The sequence below is a fragment of the Suncus etruscus genome, chromosome 11, assembly GCF_024139225.1.
Source record: "Suncus etruscus isolate mSunEtr1 chromosome 11, mSunEtr1.pri.cur, whole genome shotgun sequence".
Classification (NCBI taxonomy): domain Eukaryota; kingdom Metazoa; phylum Chordata; class Mammalia; order Eulipotyphla; family Soricidae; genus Suncus; species Suncus etruscus.
In genome coordinates this window covers 100,666,137-100,681,876 of record NC_064858.1, presented here as the reverse complement: position 1 = coordinate 100,681,876, position 15,740 = coordinate 100,666,137, and positions in this window count along the sequence as shown.

Here is a 15,740-nt window from a genome sequence, read left to right as displayed (position 1 = left end):
AACCAAACCAAACCAAACCAGACCAAACAAACAAACAAACAAAAAAACAAGTCCCCATAACGTCAAGAAGATTAAAATTATATAAAATATCTTCTTGGAGCACATGCAAGACAAACAAGCATTCTACTGGTACTCTGTAATATTGCTCTGGCCCCTTAGGATATACATATTCTGGAAATAGAGATAACACATTATTACCTTGTGCAACGTTTTCTATTTAGATATCGCCCATCTAGTTTAATCACCCATCTAAATTTCAGAATTTTCAGAGCTGGTCTGATAGGTTAAGTAGGGCCATCATAATGTTCAAAGTTTTCTTCCTTCCTTTAGATAAAATAACAATGATAAATTAAGAAATTTTCAAAATAATCTTATTTAAAAAATGAAAACTTGCACTAAAATTAATTAGAACCAAATACGAGCTTTCTGCTGTAGATTATAAATATAAAACTTACATAGTAAAGGTGGCAATTACTCTAAAATGATTTCACAATTAGGTAACAAAAACAAAATTTAGCTTCCCAAATGTTGTCTAATGTATTTAGTTATATCAAACCAACTGCAGCCTTTTGAGAGATGGAAGAACACGATATGGGTATCCATTCCTGTGGGCTGAGTATATTAGTTGATCATTATGTAAAAAAATATCTAACTGGAAAAATTTTAATTAAAATAATGTTAAAGACCAGGAAGGGACACAAAGGTCCTAATGGAAGCTTTGTCTGCAGGAAGGAGTCTTGAATTTTCTCCCTTGTCTAATTAACACTTTCAGGAATAACCACAAACTAGAAAGCAGCCTCTAAGTACCACTCTGTATGACTCCAAATTCAGATAAAATAAAATAAAATAAGGTCAATGTTATTAATGGTAACTTTTCATGTTTTTCTTTTTAAAACAGACATGTGTAAGTTTTTTAAAAAACACAATTAATGGCAATCTTAGCACTGTGATTGGACTAGCATTTGGAATGACATTGATTGAGGTACAGTATGCCCTTATACTATTGACTTTCCATTCACACTCTTGTTCACTAATTTTTTCAGCAAACATCTATAGCGAGTCCAGGAAAAACCAGTTACGTCAGAGAAATCATTGGGTTCCAAGTGTTCAGAACCCAGTTCTTCCCTCAAGCAGCATTGGGTTTGGGGAAGGAATTAGAGTCTTATGAACCCAGGGGGACAAAATCTATTTTTTCTGAATTATTTCTCTACAGAAAAAAAAAAACAAAGAAACTATTTTCCACACAGTTCTTTGCTCCAGATTTTCTTTTTCCCAAGAAAAGCCAGCACATGAGTTAAATTTTTTCCTGCGGTTAGAAGAAAACAAATCTAAAACGGAATTCTTAATTTTCCTGATTTTCATTCCAAATATAAAGTAAATTTTATAAAAGTGAAATTTAAGAATGTGAAGAACTATTTTTCTGCTCTCCCGTTCTAAAAAAAATCTGACAAGTTTAAGAAGCAGTGAGAGTTGCCTCAGTTCTATTGCTAAATAGAACCAAGAACTCACTTAGAGATGTTTTAGGTTCTGCTTAAGCTTTATGCATTTATTATTTGGCCAATTGATTATTGACCTAAAAAGGAAAACCCTGGATAAGATTTTAATTTCGATATAATTTCTTGCTGCTTTTCTTTTTTGAAGATATTAGGGATTATTTAAAAAAATATGACCTAAATGTTTTGGCCAACATGATGAAATAATACAATTTCAAATAAGCTTTAATGAATCATTCCAGATCGTGGTGAATTCGGATAGAAAGTGAATCAAATTCACTCAGAGCCTAATTATATATGCTCATGACAAGCATCCTTAACACAATGTGTGAATTGTCTCACTAGCTGCTGCATAGTTCAGCTGAGTTATATCTCTCATGGACCATTGTACAAGGAGCCTCAAGAGCATTCTACCTCTCGCTCGTGCCACATCGTTGCCAGAGAGGAATTTTAACTGGACTTGAAGCAATTTAGTGTTTTATGTGGTCATTTGTGTGGTGGAATTTTTCCAGCTAACCATTAGAGAAGGCTGTAAATTGGGCTGTTAAGTGTTACTTCCTTGCAGCCTAAATTAATGACCCTTCATATGAAGCCTTCTCTGTCCATATTAGGGTTCTCTATGGTCATATGATCAAAGTCAAATGATTCTGTACATTAAGTATGTTTCTATTCATGCCTTTTTGTAAAATGTCCAGTTTCTTTGCTTTAATTTTTTGAATGAATGTTAATTTAGAGACCTAAAATAGTGACCTAGAGGTACAAATTTGCCATGTGTAACATAAAGCGTGTACACAAATACATGTATTGGTAGAGTACACATGAAAGAGAAAGCTATACATAAAATATTCAACATGAGTTAAAGTCCATGTTAAATTTATATTCAGACTGATTATAACTCAAAGGTGATTTTAAGCATCCTCTCAAAACATAAAGAATGAGGAAATAAGGATATAATAAACTGGGAATAATGAAATCTCTCATAGTCAATGGCATTGCCAATAATTTCTTCTCCTCCTCTTCCTTCCTCTCTTCTTCATCCTCCTCTTCTTTCCTCTCCTCTTCCTCTTCCTTCTCATTTTCTTCCTCCTCTCTCTTCTTCCCCTTCACTCCTTTTTTTCTTTCCTTATGCTTCACCTCCTTCTTTTCCTTTTCCTTCTTTTTCTTCTACCTGGCAGCACTCTTAAGTTTACTTGTGGCTTTATACTCAGAGATCACTCCTGATAGCACTTAAAGGACCTTACAGGATTGAACCCAGGTCAATCTTTGCAAGGCAAGCACCCTACCCACCATAGTATCTCTCTGGACCCTATATTTTTACATAAAAGAAATTGTTTTTGAAATTGATATATTTTATATTTTTTGTTATATATTTGTCTTGTAGTTATTAATACTAGCAGTCAAATATTTAGGCCTGTCATTTTCCCCCATGATTCATTTTATTTTTTTCTCAAAGATAATTTAAAAATTAGTCTAAATTATTTAAGAATAATTAAAAAAATAAAACTAGATAAAACATTTACTAGTTTTATTTATATTTTAAATTTTTTAGTTGACTCATGAGATATAGTTACAAAGTTGGTCATGATTGAGTTCAGTCATACAGTGTTCTGACAACCATCTCTTCACCAGTGCACATATCCCACCACAATGTCCTGTTTCCCTACCTGCTTCTTTGGCAGACAGCTCTCTCTCTCTCTCTCTCTCTCTTTCATTTCTTTACTTTCCTTTTAGGCATCATGATTTGCAATAATATCAATTTATATCCCTTTAGCACCTAGTTCTTGTCCAGAGTTATTTCCAACTATCATTGTAATAATGGTCCCTTCTATGTCCTAACTGCACTCCCATTTCTTCTCCCTACCCCTTGTGGCAAGCTTCTTACCATGGACCAATCCTCTTATTTTTGAGTATTAATCACATACTATTTTTATATTCCACAAGTGAGTATGATCATTCTATGTCTAGCTCTTTCCTCCGACTCATTTCAGACATCATAATACTCTCCATATCATCCATGTATAAGCAACTTTCATAACTTCAATTTTTCTAAAAGCTGCAAAATATTCAATTGTGTATATGTACAATAATTTCTTTAATAACTATTCTGTTAACAGGCACTTTGGTTATTTCCAAATTCTGACTATTGTGAATAGTGCTGCCACAAACATAGGAGTCCAGAGGTCTTACCTGCATTGTATTTTTGATGCTTCTAGAGTATATTACCAGGAACAGTATTATATGTCATATGGAAGCTCAATTTCTAGTTTTTTGACAAATATCAGTAGTTTTTTCCAAAAGGGCTGAACCATTTGACATTCCCACTGGTGATGAATGAGAGTCACTTTCTTTGCATATCCATTACAGCACTGTTTGTTCGTGTTCTTTGTTATGTGTGCTAGTTTCTGTGGCGTGAGATGGTATCTCATTGTTGTTTTTATTTTCATATCCCTGATCATTGTGAAATGCAGCATATTTTTTCACAGGCCTCTTATCCCTTTCTATTTCCTTGAGGAAGTTTCTGTTCATCTTCCCATTTTTGGATGGTATTGGATGTTTTTTCCTTGTAAAATTCCATTAGTGCCTTATGTATCTTTGCTATTAATCTCTTATCAGATGATTATTGGATAAATATTTTCTCCAAATTCCTGGTCATCATTTCCTGTTTTATGTTTTAAACTCAAGAAATAATGATACATAAAGGTAAAATTCCTCTGATAAATAGTGTAAGAAAAAAAAAAACAACAGAGGTATCTTGCTGCAGAAAATATCCCCTAACTTTTTCCATAAGATAAAATTGCTATATAGGAAGAATATATTGTACATTTAAAACTTTTGAATTTTTTTGTTTAGTTAGAAGCTTTGTGGAGTCAGTAAATGATTATTTTCAGGGCTCTTTTAAGTATGTTTACTCAAACTGACCTGAAAATATATGCAAACTCATTTGCTTGGTAAGAAAATTTTATTCATAGACATTGGGAATCTCATTACTCTGACTTAATACCCAGACCATCATATTTCTTATTTTTGACTATGGTAACTTATTGGAATACACACACAAATTATAAGCACTTTCTTAAATCAAGAATGCCTGAGTGTGCTTGCCTTGTACATGGCTGACCTTGGTTTGATTCTAAGCATTCCATATAGTTCCTTGAGTACAGCTAGAAGCAGCGGTTCATGAGTGCAGAGCCAGGAGTAACTCCTGAGCATCACCGGGTATGGCCCCAATCTCCCCCCCCCAAAAAATAACCGAAAAGAAAACACCCAATGACACTATTAGTTATCAATGATAGAATAAATGCTGTCTGAAGAGGCTAGGAATAGAACAGTAAAAAGATAAAAAAAATGATTATCTCATTTTATTAGTTTTTATAATGTGGCATAATATGGGCTATTATGTACACAATTAAGCAAGCTTATTGAGTTTGAGTATATATTAATATTTGATAAATTAATTTAGTTAAATTTGTTTCTGTTACGTATGATTATTATTTTTTTAGAAGCAGTGGAAAGAAAAATACTATGCATGCTTAGGTAAATTTGATGTATATGTATGTATATGTCAAATTTGATAATGACTGGTGGGACTGTATTTCCAAGATGTGAAAGATGATAGTTGCTTTATCCTAGTAGTGTGTTCATTTTCTTTGTTCTTTCCTGATACTTACCTTCCAGGCATAAAACTTGGGATCGAGGATACAAAGAAAAAGAAATAAGTCAAGAGAGAGTTCATTTCAGTTCTGACTTTTGGAACATTCTGAATGTAAATTAGTTTTTGCGGAAAACTCGTTTTTGGAAAAAAAAAATTAAAAAGGAAGGGACCTCAGTTCTCATATGTAATGCATTTCCAGGAAAGAATAAGCAGGAAGTCTTAATATCAGGGAATACTTGGAGCGTGAGATGACTCAGCATAAAAGGCCTCTCTCCCTCTTAGCACCTCTCCTCAGGGAGCTGGTGGGGAGGAAACTCGATCTAAGATGTTCTTTGTGTTCTTTCTGTCATTTGTAACATCAAAACCCCAGCATACATGTCACCAACTGCAGAGTCAATTAGGAAAGTTCTGGGGTCCCTCATTCTCAGGAGAGCCACTTAATAAAATAGGAATAAGAACTCAGAATTCAGCCGTGCTTCACTTCAAAGGGATTTCCCGAATTAAACTATTTTCCATAGATTTAGAAATTGTTTATGTTACTGAAAAAAAATTCCTCCTGGCAACTCAGGGCAAGAGAAACTATGGAAAGAGAAATTCAAGACTACTTAGTTTATATGCAAATGCTAGAAATAGATCATTATTGACTTTTCAGGGAAGCAATAGGTATTTTAGCTTCCAGACACCTGATTTTCTCAGTTGTGAAGAATTCTCTCTGAAGATGTGTTTATATTTAAGGGAAGGATGCACCACTCGTCCAATTAATACCCAATTTACAACATACTAGACACAGAGAGGACCACTTACACTAGCATCCCGGGTGGGAAAAGAGGGGGATATGGGATGCATGCTGGGAACAGGGGTGGAGGGAGGACAATATTGGTAGTGAGAACAGCCCTGATTCAAAATCACTATGTACCTAAAATATTACTGTGAAAGATTTGTAATCCACTTTGATAAAAATAAAAATAATAATAGTGCTGGTTAGAGGCATATTAGTTAACTAAAAGACTTGATTGAAATACACATAAGTACAACAGAGTTGAGGCTGATATAACCAGGGCTTCTTGAAGCAAGTGTGGGCAACCCCCCATATCTTCCTTCTTCTATTAGGCCTAGAAGCTAAGTATATGTTATGAATTTTTGGACAATTTCATTTGTTTGATACTGTCATGCCTATAGAAACATACTACTTTAACAGAAAGGAAAACTAGCAATGAGCACTTATTAAACCTTTTGCCATAATGACTTTACTGGAGATAAAATAACTTTCACAAATGTGCGTGCTATTGTACTTTTTACATTTTCTTTCTTTCTTCTAACTTTGTTTCTTCTCTTCCATTTTAATTTTTATATCTATTTTTTCAATAGCATTACTTTCACTTATCTGGAAACAAGTGTATTTAATCAGCTATGTCAACTATGTGATGCATTTTCTTTAAATGATGTTTTTTAAAAAAAAGAAACAAAGACACCATAAAAACCCAAAAAAGCAACTCAGAAAACTTTCTCAATATTCATTTTTTCTATTGGCAATTCTAATTACCCAGAGAAATGACTTAGAAAAGATTAGAAATAATCATAACCAGAATATTTTCACTGTAAATAATGTGCCTTCCATCTAGTTAATTTATCTCCAGTGTTTTACATCAAATTTCATATTAATATTATTATTTTATTTTCTAGATATTTGGCATGATGTTCTCTTTGATTATGTTCGTCCAAATTAAGCCAAAGAAATGAATTTGTGGCTCAGTCAAGCTATCATCACTCAACCTCTTTAAAATTTTGTTTCATCTTTGTAACTTTAAATTATGGTGCTCTGAATAATAGGAGATATCCTATTTAATAATCTTTTGGAACTATACCACAGTTATCTTTAAATCCTTATTAAAGATTTGAAAGAAGCAAGGAATATGATGTGAATATGCATTTTTACTCAAAATAAAAATAACATTAATTACATTGGTACTTTCCATGACTGATTTTTGTATTCAAGAGGGGCTTCGCTAAAGCAATTGTTTGGACCACTCACCGAAATAATTTTCATCTTTAACTGGCAAGGTAACCATTGTTGTTAAAGCAAAAAAATCTGTATTTTAGGAAAAGCAAACCCCTTTTTGGTATGGTGTAACAATCAATCGACCTTTGGTGATAAGAGTGAATTAAGCCTCCAGTTGAAAAGATTGGGAGCAAATAAATGAAATGAAAGACCAAATCTAGCATCAGTCTCTTCTCCCTACCTCTGAAGAGGATAGATCTGATTGCTTCCTTTTAACCAGACACAAGAATAACTGTGCAAAAGTAATTGTAACTGCCTTTCTCTTTCCAGTTCTCACGAACATTTTCTTTTCCATTGTGCTTTGTATTGAGGCTCCCAATAAAGGAACCGACCTTAAACATATCTATTGATATGCATAAACATTTGTAAACACTTACTAGTCAGATATGGCCCTTCCAGCACCCTAGAACACCACCCTAGGGTACCTTCCATTCGTGTACTCCCAGTGGCTCACAGCATGTAATTTGCCAAAACAGATGATACATAAGCATGACTTTCCAACTCTATGTTGTTTATAATTTTCCGCTTATTAATAACCTGGGATATATTCATAAGGATGAATAGAAACTTCAGATGGTTTGTTCCTCTTTTGAGGCAGTGTTGAGCACACACCTGGCAGTAGGGGTCCTCAGATTTTTAAAACAGGTGGCCAGTTCACTGTAGCTCAGACTGTTGGAGGACTAGAGTTTAAAAACAAACAAACAAACAAACAAACAAAAACCTCTGAACAACAGTGGCCTGTTGGCCATAGTTTGAGGACCCCCTGCCTGAGACCAGTAGAGTTGAGAGACAGAGAGAAAGAGAGTGACAGGCACATGACATACATGCGCACTGAGGCCTTTGACGAGTCAGCTGCTAAGCAGGTCAAGCAGTGGCAGCAAAAATACCCAGCAAACTGGATGTATATCCTTGATGGGCTGCAGGTGGCCTGAAGGTATATGTGGTACCAGGGTTTGAATCAGTGTCAGCCATATGTGAAGCATGTGTACTAAATAAATCACATCTCTGATTCCATTAAGATGATGGCTATCTTAAGAGTTAGCTCCTTCATCTTTGCCAGCAAAATGAAACAGCAAAATAAGTCCTATTTACTTAAAAACAATCTGAACATCAGCTGGTGGCAAAGCCAAGAGCAATAACTAACCAAGGTGAATGTGACACTGTACTTTGCTCACAACAGCTCCAGGAATAACGTATGACATTATTTCAAATGATTCCACTAGCTAGAACATTTAGTTCTGCAGAATTGGTGGTCAGGACTGTAATGAATGAGCAAAAATATTACTAGGAAGCTTGTAACAGGGCAATAACAACTGGCAATTGGACACTTTAAAAGAAGAATCTTCTTAATATATATATGTGTGTGTATGTTTGTATATATATATGTGTGTATATATATACATATATAGGCAAGTAAAATAAACTCAAACCAATAAACTCTCAGGAGTAAAATGAGCACCAAATGTGTAAACAAGTATTAGACTGTGGTGAGTAGTTGAACTGAAAAGGCAGCCCTGTGGGTTTGGTAGTGGGAACCAGGGATTTGTGAAATTGGCTAAACTCCAATCATTTTTTTTCCTTCCCTGTTTTAAAACTGGACTGTGGAAAGGACTCTGCAAAGATCTAAATACAATCTTGAGATACAAGCATAAATTTCTAACTAACATCCTGGATAAATGTCCAACCATAAAAATAACAAAAATTACTCAATCAGCATATACTTGAGAACATGGAAGCAAAAATTGAATTTTTCCTATTACTCCTTATTACTCTCATATGCAGGTTTATTTTTGGTTAATGTTAGTTATGTATGTCCTGGTTTAGTAACTGAGTAATATGTAGTTTTTAGTCTTTGTTATGAGACCTCTCAGTCTCCAGAGAATAACGGAATTCACTTTCCTAATACAGTTGGATTAAATTACAATGTTGGATTACTTATTGTTAAAATAATGTTGGCAGGATAATTAAAATCCCTAAAGTCATTTATCTTATTATCCTAGGAAAAGGAAAAACCACATTATCTAGCAGTAGATATGGAGGGAAACAACATTATTTATTTAATAGATTATAGTCATAATCAGGCTCAAAAATAGATTTTCTATATTTTATCCCAAATAAATATCTCAATACCACTACCTATATCTCAACATAGAGATTTTGATTTAATGTGAAGGTGAAGTTAAGAACTATGTCTGATTAATTCTGTTCTCCAAAGACTTGTCTTCTCGTGCTGTTGAATGCATGAACTTTCTCAGAACACCTCTGTGTTACCACTATGACATTCCTAGTGACAATCAAAAAACATTCGATAATTTCTAAGTATTTTCTATGTAGCAATAAGCACTACAAACTTCAAATTATATGAGTAAAATTTTAAAAAATTTTGAAAGATTGACGTAATACTGGAACTAATGGAAAGACAACTCTTGCTGAACATAATCATGACAAGCATATTGATCATCTCAATATATAGTATATGTGATATATGAAACATATCATATATCATAAATATAATTATATGCAATAAATATAAATATAATTATATAAATATACAGTAAATACAATGTATTATGAATACAATATATTGTATGTAATTATGATTATTATATAATATTTAAATTCTCTGAATAAAACATCAAGCAATTTCTTTTGGACCTACATGAATAATGACTAAACTTCATATGTAAAATCTATTTAGGAATAAAAATAAAGAGCAACAGTAGTGCATCATCCTTTTTAATATTAAAATGTATTTTTAAACTTCTTATTTTGGGGGTCATGACGCTAAAGGGTTAATCATGGCTCTGTGCTCAGAAATCTCTCCTGGCTGGGGGATCTAACCATGCTCCATTCTAGGCTAGTGCCAGCAAGGTAGACGCCCTATTTCTCTGTGCCACCACTCTGGCCCCATTTTTAAACTTCTAATTAAAATAAACATTAGAATATAAATATGACTTCATAATAGATCTAAGTTTATCTAAAATTTTATTTTATAGCAAGCTGTCATAAGTCACTAAAGTAAAAATGAGTTTTTAATAATAGACCAACTGAATAACATTTGATAAAATATATGAATCCACATATTACACTATAACATATTGAATCATAAATGATCTAGGAATATATTTCTATTTAAACTATTTAATAAAATACAGATAAAATAAAAATATACTTAAGTTAATAAGAAAAATTTTGTATAATGTTCTCAAATTTTTGGATTAAAAAGTAATATAGGAGCCAGAGAGTTTGCCTTGCATGCGGCCTATACAGGATGGACTGTGGTTTGATCCCTGGCATCCCATATGGTCCCCAGAGCCAGGAGCAATTTCTGAGTGCAGAACCAGAAGTAACCCCTGAACATCACAGAGTGTGGCCCAAAGAGCAAAAGGGAAAAAAAAAGTAATATTAAAAAACTGGTACAAGCAGTTTAAAATATAAATACAGTTTTGGAGAAAATATTTTTGATTCATTTGATTAAGATGCCACTTGCACTATTAGGAGTATATATATATATATATATATATATATATATATATATATATATATGTATATAATGTCCACTATTAGGAGAGAGTTTAATGCAGCAATGAAGATAGGTATGTAAAATTTATATCAAAATTAAATTTTTGGTGCCTTTTGAAAGCCAAGTCAAACATTTTATTGTAATATTTTTAAGTTTTTGAGAAATCTCTATATTAGTTTCTAAAGAGGTTCAACCAGATGTTAGTCACTGATGTGACTTTTTCACAACAGTCTCAAAGTGCTCAGAGTATCTAGGGGCTTCTCAGACAACCCAATTTAGCAGTTCAGTTTGAGAAACTGAGGATGCAGCGATACTCAGGGCCTGAATTGCCTGGGACCACTGGGACAACTATAAAACTACTCAAGAATCTGCAGGGATATACAGAGAAGCTAGGGGAGCAGGTGAAGCTGGGTAATAGCTTGGGGTAGGTTACTTGCACAGAATGTGCCTTAAACATGTACTTTCATTCTCACTCATGTAGAGTGATATCTCATTATTTTGATTTGGAATTCTCTGATGTTTAGTGATGAGAACTTCTTTTTCATATACTTAGTAACCGTCCTTTATATCTTCTTTGGGAAAACATGAGCTTTCCTCCTCCCTGTTTTTTACAATTGTGCGTTTGTTTCTTTGTCATTGAAATTTTAAAGCAAATTATGCATATTATCCCTGTGTTAGATGTATGGTGTATGAATATTTTTTCCCATTCAGTTAGGTATCTTATTTGTTCTCAGTGTAGAATGTTTTTACTTTGATATAGTCCTATTTGTTTATTTTTGCTTCTGAATCTTATCCATTTTGAATTAACTTTTGCGTAAAATATAGGATAGACATTCAGATTATTTTTGGTAATTCCACTTTACTCTTGTTTCACTTCATGTACAATATTTTGTCAAATATTAATTCTCTATATATTTGAGGGTTTAACTCTGGAGTTTAGCTCTGGGATACTAATACATTGGCCTTGGAGTTTGCTTGTATTCCAGTACCATAGTTTTTATTACTATATCCTTATAGTGTGATTTAAAGCCTGGTAATGCAATGCCTCCCATTTTCATTTTTCTCAAATTGCATAGGATATTCAGTTGGATTTGATTAGGTCAGGAGAGGTATTATTCTACTCAAACTTTAGCAATTGATTAATGTCCTCAAAGACTATGGCAACATTTTCTTTTATTTGAGGGCTCTAAACAATGTTTGTTCGAGGCTACTCCCAAATCTGTCTTGGGGGTAACTTCTGAAAGTAGTAGTAGTAGTAGTAGGGAGAATATTGGATTGTATCCAGAGTATATGGATGACATCCAGATCTCCTGCATGCACAGCATATACTCATTCCTCCATGATTTCTCTCCAATCCCTGATTACGTATATTCTCATGAGAATAATTTTATTGCATCTATATAGTTCCTTAGGTAGGATAGTCATTTTATCAATGCTATACTTAAACAGGAAATAAATTGACCTTCTATCTTTTACTTATTTTAACAGTGATTTGTAGTCTTTCACCTCCTTTATTGTTTCCTTTATTACGTTGTTTGGAGGACTCAATTTTGAATGTTTTTTTAGAAATTCTTTCTCTTTTAATTTGTTGCTTGTATATAGAAATGTAAAATATTTTTACATATTGACTTTATAGCATCCCACTTTTCTAGACAGGTTTATTGTTCCTATAACTTTTATTGATGGAGTCTTTAGGCATTTTTAAGTACACTCTCATGTTATTTATGAAGAGTAATAGCTTTACCTTATTTTCCAGCTTAAATCTCTTTAATTTCTCCTTTTCGTCTAATTTATTTGGCAAGGACTATTCTTTGTTGGAAAAGGGCAAGGGGCTGAGAGTAGGCACCCTTGCCTTGTGTTTTACATTAGAGGAAAGGCTCTCAGTTTTTCTCTACTGAGTATTATGTAAGTTGTGAGCTGTGATATATGGTCTTTATATATTGTGAAAAATCATTTTTCCCCATTTGTTGGGTTTTAGCCTTAATTGGTAATGAATTTTGTTGCATAGTTTCTCTGTACTTATTCAAATAATAATTTGAGTATTTTATTGTTTTCCTTATTATTTTCATTTATTTAGTGTAATTTACAGTACTGTAAGTAGTACTGTTAATAGTAATGTTTCAGGAGCCAGATCAATAGTACAGAAGGTAGGACAGTTGTCTTGTCCATAGCCAACCCAGGTTTTATTTCTTACACCCTATATGGTTTCTCAAGATTGCCAGAAATGACAGCTGAGCTCAGAGCCAGGAGAAAGCCCCGAGCACTGCCAAATATACCCCAATGCTCCCCAACGCACACAAATAGTAATGATTCAAGCATACAATGCTGCTTTGCTACACCATCACGGAAATGTGAGTGCCCTTTCACAAAGGACTGTCGGTTCTCTTTAATGTGCTTCCTTCCTTTGAAAACCAGTTCTATAGAAAATGTCATTTATCATTGGGCATTTTTATTCCTATATTATGTTTCTTTTTATGCCACATATAAGAAATTACTTTGTATTTAGTATTTCCTTTTCTTTTAATTTACTTTTTATTACTTTTAAAGAATGTCTTTTATTCCTTTTGATTCCAGGGTTGTAATGGTTTCCTAGAAACTTTTCATAAAGATTCCTGTTTCTCAACTTTCTGAAAAACCTGAAAATGACAGTAATACTATTGGAAGGCCAAAAGAACTCATTAGTGAGCCCATCTGGGCCTAGGTTTTCATTTTCAGGTAGAATGATAGTTACTATTTTAAATTTTCTGAAAGCAACTCATATGTTTTACTTTCTTTTTATTCTGTGATTTACAAACTATGGTGCATATATTCTAATTAGTTAGTTCCTCTTGTTTCATTGATCCCTTAACCAGTATAAATTCCCATTCTTAGCTCTTACTAACTTCTTTAGTTTAAATGTCAGTTCAAAACGAATATGGCTACCCTTGCCTATTTAATCGTTTTCTAATCAGTCTTTGTGTCTATTGTGAGAATTCAAATGTATCTTTGTGTAAGCAGCAAAAGATCAGATTTATGTTTATTGATTTATTCAGTTATTAATGGCATTTTGGGTGAGTTAAGTACATTGACATGTAGTGAGATTGTTGATATAAAGGCAGTTGTTGCTGTTTATCTATTTTGAATTTGAATAACTATGCTGAAAGATCTTTGCTTTTTACATAAAGCCATTCAGCATTCTTAAAAGAGCTGGCTTTAAACCTATAAGTGCTCAAGTTGTTTATTATCTGAGAGAGATTTCATTTTGTTTTGAGTTTATTTAGAGAACCTACACTTGGCGATGCTCAGGGTTATTCCTGGCTCTCCATTCTGAAATTACTTCTGGGGTGCTCGGGGATTCATACGGGATACTGGGGATCAAATCCGGAATGACTGCATAAAATGCCAGTGACCCTCCATTTTTATTATTGCTTTGACAACTATCTGAGAATGTTTTTAATCCCTTATTCAACTCCGTGATACTGTACAGAAAAAAAGAATTCTTGGTTGGAAGTTGTTTTTTATTCAGTCTGATGCCTTCTTGCTAGGAGTTCCATTTGAGTTATCTAATGTGAGTCTTGTTTTTTCTTTTGGTATATATATATATTGTTGTGCTTTTCTCCCGCTGCTTTAAAAAATCTGTTTGTGGTTTTTGCTAGTTTGATCACAGTGTGTCTTGGCTGCTGTTCTATTTGGATTTACTTTGTCAATATTTTCCCCCTCCTAAATCACTGCACCAATTTCCTTCAAATTGAGAAGTTCTCAGCTATTATCTCTTCAAACAGCCATTCTTTCCTCCAGTGATTCTTGTCATTCTGAATTTGTTTCCCTTACTGCAGTAATGATATATCACATTGTCTTCAATTTTTTCTCAATCTTTCTCCTACTTTTTATTTATTGATGGAGTTATCGACTGTGTCTTTGAGGCAACTGTTTCAATTTTTAGTCTCATTCACTCTGCTTCTGAGACTTGCTGAAACTTGTATGTTTTATGCCCTTATTTCTACTTGAATGAGTTCTTTCATTGTTTTCATCAGTTGCTTCACATTTATAGATTCTCTTTTCAATTGTTTTTAGTGTTCCATTTTATCAAGGATAGGATTCAGGCTACTCAGAATTTCAAGGTTTTTCTCTCCAGTGGATCGGATTTAGCTCTCTCCCCAGAAATCACTGTGTTCCTTAAAATGAGGCTCTGTCACATATTTCTTGAGGGGTGTCTTTCTTTTTTCTTACCCCTCTGTCTCTTTCTCTACTTATTATGGAAGTTGTTGTGTGCTTGTTTGTGTGAGCTGGTACTTGCTATTCCTTTGTGTGTGACCAAGACAAAACTTACTCTGGGGCTCTTCTAAATGGCTCTCCTCCTAGTTTAGTCTCTGTGTGCTTTTTTTTTTTTTCTTTAAGTGAAACAAAGTAGTGTTTATTGAAATAAATTTAGAGAAATGTGAGAGGAGAGAGAAGGGAAGAAGGGGAAGAGACAAGTATTTAAAAGAATTTTGGCTTCTCCAGAGAGGGAAAAGCAGAGGAAAGGGAGAAATGTATGTTCAAGAAAGAACGTGGGATTGGAAGAAATACCCTGATTCAGTCTTGAGGATTTTAAGGACAGTTCTGTTAGTGATTTGGATAAACACGGTTACCTCAACTCACCATTACCAAACTCTCCAAAAGGGGAAATAGTTTTTAAAAATGATAATACTATTAGTTGGAAATTCTTATCGCTAATGGCTTTTTGCTCTTAGATGTGGAAATATTTATAGCAGGGGTGGGGCTTTTAAAAAGCCAGTTTATTTCTTTAAGTCAGGGTGAACACAAACACTCACATAAGAGAAGTCTAGACAGACCTAGAAAACAGTGAGGCAGGCTTTTCAGAATGGTGACTTTGCAATAGGTTTTATAGGTTCCTAATTCTGGGGTGGTTTTAGGCAACAATGCACCATCTCTAAGGATCTCTGTGAGGAGAAAAAAAAAACCAAAAGATTTTTAAATCCCTGTGTGAAATGCTATCTCTCTCCATACACAGGCAGGTTTGAAAACTGAACA